Here is a 10,985-nt window from a genome sequence, read left to right as displayed (position 1 = left end):
GACAGACCAGGGACTTATGTGAGGATCCTGTTTGTGGACTTCAGCTTTGCTTTTAACACCATTATCCTGGAAACCCTTCAAAATAAACTAACTCAGCTCTCCGTCCCCACCTCCGTCTGCCAGTGGATCAACAGCTTCCTGACAGACAGACAGCAGTTAGTAAAGCTTGGCAAATTCACATCCAGCACTCGAACCATCAGCACTGGAGCTCCTCAGGGCTGCGTTCTCTCCCCACTGCTCTTCTCCCTCTACACCAACGACTGCACATCTAAAGACCCCTCTGTCAAGCTCCTGAAGTTCGCAGACGACACCACACTGATCGGCCTCATCCAGGACGGTGACGAGTCTGCTTACAGACAGGAGGTTAAGGAGCTGGCTGTCTGGTGCAGTCTCAACAACCTGGAGCTTAACACGCTCAAAACTGTGGAGATGATTGTGGACTTCAGGAGAAACCCCCCTGCTCTCCCCCCACTCACCATCATGAACAGCACTGTGACTGCAGTGGAGTCATTCAGATTCCTGGGCACCACCATCTCTCAGGACCTGAAGTGGGATATTCACATTGACTCCATTGTCAGGAAGGCCCAGCAGAGGTTGTACTTTCTTCGCCAGCTGAGGAAGTTCAACCTGCCACAGGACTTACTGAAACAGTTCTACTCTGCCATCATTGAATCCATCCTCTGCACCTCAATAACTGTCTGGTTCAGCTCAGCTACCAAATCTGACCTCAGAAGACTACGGAGGGTAGTCCGGACTGCTGAGCGAATCCTTGGTACAACCCTCCCCACTCTCCAAGAACTGTACTTATCCAGAGTGAGCAAAAAGGCTGGTAAAATCACTCTGGACCCCTCACAGCACACTCCCTCTTTGAACTGTTACCGTCTGGTCGACGCTACAGAGCTCTGAGCACCAGAACGACCAGACACAGGAACAGTTTCTTCCCTCAGTCAATACATCTCATGAACACTCAATAAATAAACGTAGAACACACAACTAATACATTATCCATTCACCACACTCACTTATTTTTTTATTTTTTATTTATTTTTTCTCATTTCTAATTTGCACATACTTGACCTGTACATACATAGTCGCCTATATTATATATTATATATTGTGTATTTTTATTTATTTATATATTTTTTTTGCTGCTTTGTACATTGGTTATTGGCTATTTCCTGTTATTTTGTTTCATTACCTGTGTCCTGTCCTGTTACTGTCCTTCTGTTGCACTGTGGAGCTTCTGTCACTATAACAAATTCCTTGTATGTGTAAACATACTTGGCCAATAAAGCTCATTCTGATTCTGATTCTGATTCTGATTCTGAAACGATTAATGATTAAAATGTTTCAGGTCTCAGAATGCTTTGAAAACAAGACAATTCATGTTTTGGAAACCACACTTAAACTCCACTGAAATGCTGTGGGCAAACCAGAAACATCCAATTCATGCTCAAAAACCTACGTGTCACTGAGTTGGAGTGAGCCACTGCAAAGTGAAATGCATAACTACTGGAAATGTTTGTTTGCAGTTATTGCTGCTAATTACGTTGTTCAACAAGTTCCTGAGTAATCTAAAGGAAGCAACCACACAGGAGCACTGGGTCTTACAGAAATACATCAAAGATGCATCCCATTTTATTTGTTCATGTGTCAGTTTTATGCATCCATGGGTTTTGCTTGGTGGGGGGAGGGGGTACAGAAAACCAGTCTGGGAACAAAACCATTAAAAAAAGTTACTCAAAATGAAATAAATATGAACTAAAATAAATATAAAAATAAAACGGATTCAAAATAGTAAAAAATAATAATATAACGTCAAGGAAGCGACAACCGATCTGCAAGTCAGACTGCAATTCTGCAAAATACTATTCTTAACCTGAACAGCTGTATACATAAAAGAACACTTGAGTAGAATGACGATTAAAAGGAAGTTTGAACTCTTTCAACCAGTAAACCAGGCTAAAGTCTTGTGGGATAAACGACTACAACCCAAAGGACTGCTCGGCGGACATTTGAATATTAGAAGTATTGCATCAAAGTCTGAGCAAATTGAAGGTTTGCTGATAGATTCGAATTTGGACTTTCTTTTTCTCTCGGAATCATGGCTAACTGAGTTATCACCAAGGACTGCTGTTTCTGTACCTGGGTATCATGTTTTTAGAAAAGATAGAAAATTAGGTAGAGGAGGAGGAGTTCTTTTGTATGTTCGCAATCATTTTAAATGTGTTGAAGTTCATCTTAATTCCGCGCAAGACTTAGAAAGTGTTATTGTTTCTATTGTTTTATCTCCCCAAATGTCTTTTACTGTGGCTGGATTATACCGACCCCTTAATTCTACAAAAATATTTTATGACAAATTGAAATCCGTATTAAAGGAAATCGGTTCGAAAACTGAATGAATTGTTTTAGGTGATTTTAATATAAATTGGATGGAAAAAATCTTAAACAAATGATCCTTGGCCCAACTAGGGTTACTCAATCAACACAAACTCAGATAGATTTCATTTTTAGTAATAAACCTGAAAGAATTACAAAATGGTATGATTTGGTAACTGGTATGTCAGACCACAATTTGACCTTAATTGTAAGAAAGTTGACAAAACAACGATTTTTATATAAACTAGAGGGTAAAAGCTTTTTTAATATTATACCAAAATCACTAGTCGGTCAATTTGAGGAGAAATTAAAGCACCTGGACTGGAATGATGTTTTACAGTCTGGGGATATAGAGGAAGCATTTAATACTATGATGGATAGAGTTAATAAGACTAAAAATGAATTTTGTAAAAATGTTTCTTACTCAAATAAAATACGTTTGCCATGGTTAAATGAACATCTCTGGAAGCTAATGAAGCAGAGAGACTTGGCATTAAAAGCTGCTCTTAAATCTAAATTACCACATGATAAGAGAAAATTCCAGGATCTGATAATAAAGTAGTAAAATAATTAAGGCAGGCCAAAGCTGATTATTTTATTAAATTAATTGATGATTCTAAAGGAAATAGTAAATTAATATGGAAAAATATTGATGAAATTACAAAGAAGCAGAATGAAGCAGTTCAAAATTGGGCTATAAAAGGACCAATCAAAATTAATAGAAGATAAAGAACAAATAGCTACAATTTTTAACTCATTCTTTTTTAATTCTGCACAGTGTCTGGCCAGGAAATTTGGTGCTAGATCAGGAGTACTAGAACCTATAAACAATGAAACTCCTGTCTTCACAATTGAAAATGTTTCAGAATCTACTGTAATGAAAATATTTGATAATTTAAAAGGCTCTAGGTCTAAAGATGCTTATGATATCGACGCACAATTTATTAAAACTTATAAATCATCTCTCTGCAAACCTCTAACACATCTGATAAATCTGTCAATAACAAACTCCTATTTTCCATCCTGCTGGAAGGCGGCAGTAGTGATACCTATCTTTAAGGTGATAGGACTTTTCCATCAAATTATAGACCCAGAAGTATCCTTCCAATAGCATCGAAAATTGCAGAAAGGGTAGTTAGTGATCAACTAGTTTCTCATTTAAATGAAAGTGAAGTAAATTTACATCCAATGCAATTTGGGTTTCGACAGAACCATTCTACAGAAACGGCTAATTGTTTTTTGTCGAACAAATTAGAAGTCAACTTGATAAAGGTGGTGTTGTTGGTGCTGTGTTTTTAGATCTTGAAAAGGAATTTGACACCGTTAATCATAACTGTTTGATTTCCAAACTTCAGAATTTTAATTTATCTGCTACTGCCTTGACCTGGATGAGATCATATTTGACTAAGAGGAAATAATGTACAAGAGTGGTTGATAAGTGTTCTTCTTTTGCTAGCTGTCCTATAGGGGTTCCTCAAGGGTCTATTTTAGGACCTATTTTATTTAGTATTTATATTAATGATCTCCCTCAAGTATGTCCAGGTGTTAACGTTCTAATGTATGCAGATGATACTGTGCTTTTTGTTCATGCAAGAACTTAAGAACTTGTTGCAAGCAAACTGACATCTGCAATGGTGGAAGTCTTGAATTGGTTAAATAAGTCTAGTTTGTCCCTTAATGTAAGCAAGACAGTTTGCATGTATTTTACTGCACGAAAAAATAACTCTGTGAATCCAGATATCGTACTCAATGGTGAAGCAATCAAATGTGTGACATGTCAAATATTTAGGAATAATAATTCACCAACACCTGTCTTTTAAAGAACAAGTAAGAAGGGTTATAAACAATGTTAAATTACATTTAAATAATTTAAAAAACATCAGGCATCAACTGTCTCAATCAGCTGCACTACTTTTTGTACATACTTTGATTCTTCCTCATTTGTCATATTGTATAACAACCTGGTCACAGGCAGGTGCGACCACACTTAAGCCTGTGTACTCTCTTTATAAACCAATTTTTAAAGTGCTAGACAAAAAACCAAGGGATTACCATTATTGTACTATTTTGAAAAAGTAAAATTTTGTATTTTACAGTGATGTATGCCTGATGTACAAAATTATCCATAATCTTGCTCCCCCTCCTCTTAGGGGATGCCTGGCCCATAACGGCAGTGCCGGTAGGACAAGAGCATCTGCTAGGGGAGATTTAGTGCCGCAGTATAGAAAAACCGCCTTTGGTCAAACAGCGTTCTCGGTTAGAGTAGTGAGGTTATGGAAGTCTTTACCTACAAACATTCGAAGCATTGACAGATACACAGTTTTTAAAACTAATCTTAAGCACTGGATACTATCAGAACAAATTTGCAACCACTAATGACTGTGTTGTAAGTCTTGTGTTTTTTTATATATAGTTTTTTTACTTTTGTGGATATATGTATTGTGATGTTCTATGTGGTGTATATGTAATATTGTATGTTATTTAATTTGTTTACCTGCCCAGGGACAGCAGATGTAAATTAGCTATTAGCTAACTCCGGTGCAATTACTTTTAATTGTGCATTGTCCCTGTAAAAATAAACAATAAATTAAAGTAAAGAAAGGAATATCAATGATGCTGAAATAACACTGGCTAACATATATATAACTGGTTAAATTTTTTAGCTTAACAAATGTAACAAAAATAAAATGAAACCAGTTTTAAAATTAGTTTTAGTACTAGCATGAAACTAAACAGTAAGAAAAAGTACAATTTATTTTGAGCATTCTTTCTGCACTTTTGTAGCATTTGAATAGCTGGTGAAACTCACTCTATAACACTTAAGCTGTTATCTATTATTACCACAAACAGCCTTATGTCCGTCTCCTCCGTCACAAAACCAATTTACTGACAACTATCAAAAGCATAAAAACATTTTAGACCTAGTTCACACTGCTAGACACTGGGAACACAGATGAAGTAATCAGAAGTTATAAAACCTTTGGTCTTTGTCCGATACAGTTCTGTATTTCACAGTTCATCACGAAAAAATACATTAAAACACATTAAAAAATAAAACATTTTACATCTACAAACAAAAATGGATTCTTTGCTATTCCCCCAAATGATGAAAATATAAAAGAACTAATTTTACAAAAAATAGAAGAACAGTAAAATTAAAGCCAAGTAACTTTACTTGTATCCCTAGTATTTGTAATACTGAAATATACACTTTGGTTTGTTGAGAAAGACAGGTAAGAATGAGAGACTTAAGTGGCCCATCTCTCAGGGGGGAAAAAAAGACTTCAAAGGGTAATTAGTAATAATATGATATAGAAATGAGCAGTGCCTAGCAGCAAACAGACACTTCAATTCATTTACTCGTGTTATTCCAGAATTTATACTGTCAGATGAGTGGGACTGCATGCTGTGGAGGGTAACATTCAAAAAGTAACAGGGCAGAATCACCTCAGGTTGCAGAACAGCTTTTATTGTTGTTGTTGTTTATGGTTAAGGTGATGCTACTCACTCACACCAACATCTTGCAAAGCATTACAGTATCTGTGAGCTGTGTTCGGAGCTTGTGAACTCAAAAGTATTAAGTCTTTGATCACGCAAACTGGCTAATAAAAATAGTACTGTCTCACAGATGTTTGATGCCAAGCGTTCCTCTGTGTTCACAGTGAAAGAGACCCTGATATTCTAATCTGAACTCAAGGTCTTTAAAAAAGATCAACTGGAATGTTTATTAAAGGTGTTAGTTTAACAGTATGATTTAGTTTATTATTAAACATCTACTTGGCTGTTCTAAAGAAATGACTATTAAATAAATAATCCATGTAAGCATTTAGTCTTCTTGCTTTTTCCTCAACAAGAGTAGAAAGAGAGAGAGATGCTGAGAAATATTCTGAAACTTCATGTATTCAAGTGCAACATTTAAAATATAGGACACAAAAACTGCTGATATTGATATACCCTATTTTGCAGTTTTAATTAAATTATTCAGGCAAATTAGGGTGGAAATTAGAAACGAGTTGTGAAATGTAGCCTGCTCACCCACACAGCCAAGTTACAAATGTATGTCTCATAAAGTGTCAGCTGAGTTTCTACGTAATACAAACAATGCATTTTACTCCCAGTATATAAACGACAGGCTACTGTATCAATGTATTTAATTATGATGTAAATGCACCTTTGTTTTTATGGCAGTCTCTCATAGACAACTGTTGTGTAGGTCATTGCATCAACTGCTGGACCTGAAAGACGATGTTAAGAGAAAATGTTAATGATATGAAGCTTTGTACAATAAGTTTTCCAGATTTAAACACATCTGCATTCTAGAGCAGTTTTGCATAGAAAACTATTCCAGAGTGCCTTGAATTAAATCAGCCTGACCCAGAATCATATTGTCATCACACATCGGGGTCTTTTCCTTGTTTTGTTTATAATGTCTTTACAACATGTAACTTTCCCTTCATTTGCTGTACTGTAGTAGCATATGTGTTGTATGAATTATCTTACATTGTTATGGTTTGTTGTATAATATTAATACAGTTTACTCATCGGGTCTCATAGCAGTGTCATCAAACTCACGTTTTGTCCATGTACAGTACACACACACCGTGATCAGACAGAGACGCAGAAATTCTCCTCCTCCTCCTGCAATTATGAGCTGCCAGTTATTGAGCAGTGACAATTCAATAGCGGCCAGACCTGATCAAGATCATAATGATTGAGATATAAACCATCATAAAATCATCCACTTACACGCTGATAGCCCATGTCCTTGTATAGAGTTATAATTCAACTACTCACTGATTTCTATCTCTTTATAGCCCAGAGAACAGTTGACGTCTCTGAAGAGTTCACAGCGGTAGAGACCCAGATCAGACAGCTGCACATCTCTAATCAGGATGGAGAAGTTTCCAGAGGCAGCAGCATCACGGAATGCCTCAATTCTATTGTGTCTGTTATTCCAGAAGCTTTCATGAGCATTTACTTTGATCTCTACAATGTAATCAATGGTTTCTTTAATCTGAGTCCACTCAGCACCTGAATTCATGGTCAGGTTTGATCCAGTGAGAGCTTGTTCAAAAAGGCACGGCAGCAGGATTTCAGACTGCAGCTCTGTGGTTAAATTGATTCTTCATTGCACACACCATAACCTGTGTGAAAGATTAGAAATGGACAAGATTTCGATATTTTGCACACTTTAAAGGGTCCAATAAGATAAAAGTACAACTGATAAACAAATCAGAAAATTTACTGACCTCTGCCACACAGACAATACAACAGCAGCAACAGCAAACACGATATCCAGACAGCAGAGAAATACAGTCCAAACAGCTTCACGGTCTCATCTGGTCACTGAAGCTGCAGTAGAAGAGTGCACTGTGCTGAGAAAATGGTGTCATTTGCTCTAAAATCTAACACGTGACGTGTTCACAAATGGATAAGCAGCAATACCAAATAATAGTTTTTACACATGATGGTGAATGTGTGAATTCTGCTTCTAACAGTTTTTTTTTTTTTTTGGATTCTATAAACTGCATAAGCAAAAAATCTTGATATTTCTTAGTATTTACCTCAGGCCAGTAAGATACTGTCCAATAGAATAGCTATTGTCATACATGTTAGACCAGGGGTCACCAACCTTTTTGTGAGTGAGGGCTCCCTGAAAGGATAAAATGGTCTCAAGGGCTACTTGTTTAATATACTCCAAATAAATAAATATCATTTTATTTATCAGTGTCACATATACATACATACATGACATTACCGTTTTCTCACAACCATTTTCAATGTTTTTATCAATCCAGGAAAATATTTCCAGAATTTTATAAAAATAGGCTATCACAATAATTTTTTTCCATGTCATAAAATATTTATCATGATATTAATTAATAATGGGGAAGGAAATGCTTTCCACGTTTGTTAGACTTTGACAATGAAGGTAAACCTAACTTTGTTCACAATTAAATTTCACAGACACACAGAGACACACAGAACATGCATTTATTAGCGACATGCATTCATTTATGTTGTGTGATATGATGTTACATTAATCCATATTGAGTAAAAATGTCCAGCTTATCATCATTATTAATTTTTATAATCTCGATATGATATCGTTTATCGTCCAGCGCTAATTCAGGCTGGCGGGCGACTCAGAGACTCCATGCGGGCTACCAGGTGCTCGCGGGCACACGTTGGTGACCCCTGTGTTAGACTTTATCTGACTTCTCAATCTACATTTTGAAAAACCAAATTCTACTTAAATGTGGCAATTTCTGTTTTTAGCAACATTGCAATTATATTTAAATAAATTCAACTAAAAAGCTAAAAAGTAACAGTATATTACATCCAAAGTATTTTCATTCTTTTCTTGCATTCCCTGGGAATCAAACCCATAATATTGGCATTGCTAGCACTGTGCACTACTGTTTAATGCTCACCAGAAGGACTCACTCCAAGGGACACAGACAAAGTTACATTAAAGACACAGGGTATACAGGCAGTAGATAATGGCCCGGTTTCACAGACAGGGCTTAGACTAAGCCAGGATTAGGCCATTGTTTAATTAGGACATTTAAGTCATTTTTATAAATGTGCCTTAGAAAAAGTCATTGCAAGTTTCTTTCAGTTGAAACAGCTCAGACTTACATTTTAGTCTAGTACTAGGCTTAAGCCATGTTTGTGAAACCGGGGGAATGTGTCAAATTCTCTATTAAAATAAACATCTTTCCAACTATCGGTGAAGACGGAAACACTAAAGTTCCCACACAGAGAAAGAAAAAACTTAAACAAACAAAAAAAACTTGGGCCACTAAACAGCCCATCAGCTATTCTCTAAATAGCCTGCATTTACACAAATGAAAAGGATGGTTCACCTTCAAGTTGCTTGCTAGTCCCCATTGACTTCCATAGTATGAAAAAAAGCACTATGCAAGTCAATGGGGATTAGCAACTGAAGGTGAATTATCCCTTTAAGACAATAGTCTAGTTTTAGCAGCCAAAACTACTTCACTTCTGTGGCAAGCAGAATTATACGTATAGGAAGTTAAGCATTTAAACCTTTAGTAACAATTCCAATAACCTCATTTAGAAATGTTAAGTAAATGATCTGATGCTATAATATAGATGCATCTCAAAAAATTAGAATATCGTGAAAGTTCTTTTTGTAACATTTCAAAAAGTGAAACTTTCATATATTCTAGATTCATTACATGTAAAGTAAAACATTTAAAGTTTTTTTTTTTTTACATTTTGATTAGAGCTTACAGCTCATGAAAGTCAAAAACCCAGCATCTCAAAATATTAGAATATTTCCTAAGATCAATCAAAAAAAGGATTTGCAAAACAGAAAAGTTCAGGTTCTTTAAAGTATGTTAATTTATGCACTCAATACTTGGTCAAGGGTTCAGGTCAGGCATGTTGCACAGTAATATTATGGTCAGTAAACCACATGGAAGTGGTTTTGGCACTGTGAGCAGGTGCTAAAGTCCTGCTGGAAAAGGAAGTCAGCATCTCCATAAAGCTTGTCAGCAGATGGAAGCATAAAGTGACTCAAAATCTCCTGGTAGACGGCTGCATTGACTTTGGACTTGATAAAACCCAATGGACCAACACCAGCCGACATTACGGCGCCCCAAATCATCACTGACTTCAGAAACTTCACGCTGGACTTAGAGCAGCTTGGATTCTGTGCCTCTCCAGTCTTCAGACCTTGATTTCCAAATGAAATCAAAAATTTACTTTTAACCTGAAAAGAGGACTTTGGACCACTGAGCAACAGTCCAGTCTCCTTAGCCCAGGTAAGATGCTTCTGACGTTGTTTCTGTTTCAGAAGTGGCTTGGGAGCCCTTTTCCTGAAGACGTCTGAGTGTAGTGACTCTTGATGCACTGACTCCAGCTTCAGTCCACTCCTTGTGAAGCTCTCCCAATTGTTTGAATCAGCTTTGCTTGACAGTATTCTCAAGCTTGCGGTCATCCCTGTTGCTTTTCCTTACCTGATTTCTTCCTTCCAGTCAACTTTGCATTTAATATGCTTTGATACAGCACTCTGTGAACAGCCACCCCTTTCAGTAATTCTGTGACTTACCCTCTTTGTGGATTGCCTTCTGGACCACTGCCAAGTCAGCAGTCTTCCCCATTATTGTGGCTTCAAAGAACAAGAGATAACTGGAATTTACACTGTAAGGATGGTCATTTAATGAAACTGAAATGTAAATATGATAATATTTTAAGATATTGGATTTTTGATTTTCATGAGCTGTAAGCTCTAATCATCAAAATTAAAAAAAAAACTTTTGAAATGTTTTACTTTTACATGTAATGAATCTAGAATATATGAAAGTTTCACTTTTTCAAAAAAAAAAACTAACAAAAATAAACTTTCACACGATATTCAAATTTTTTGAGATGCACCTGTAGTCAGTTCTGTTCTGACGAACGCAGAAGCATTCAGAAGCAGAAGTGATGCTGGGGAACTTAAAAGGGGAAGTATACCCAAAATGTAAAATTCTGTCAGAATTTATTCACCCTCATGTCATTCCGAATCTTCTTTTCTATACTATCTTGGATTTTTCGTTACTTGATTGGAAAGAAACACAGTAGAGACAGGAAGT

This window comes from Barbus barbus, assembly GCF_936440315.1.
Source record: "Barbus barbus genome assembly, chromosome: 5".
NCBI lineage: Eukaryota > Metazoa > Chordata > Actinopteri > Cypriniformes > Cyprinidae > Barbus > Barbus barbus.
This window is presented reverse-complemented; position numbering follows the sequence as displayed.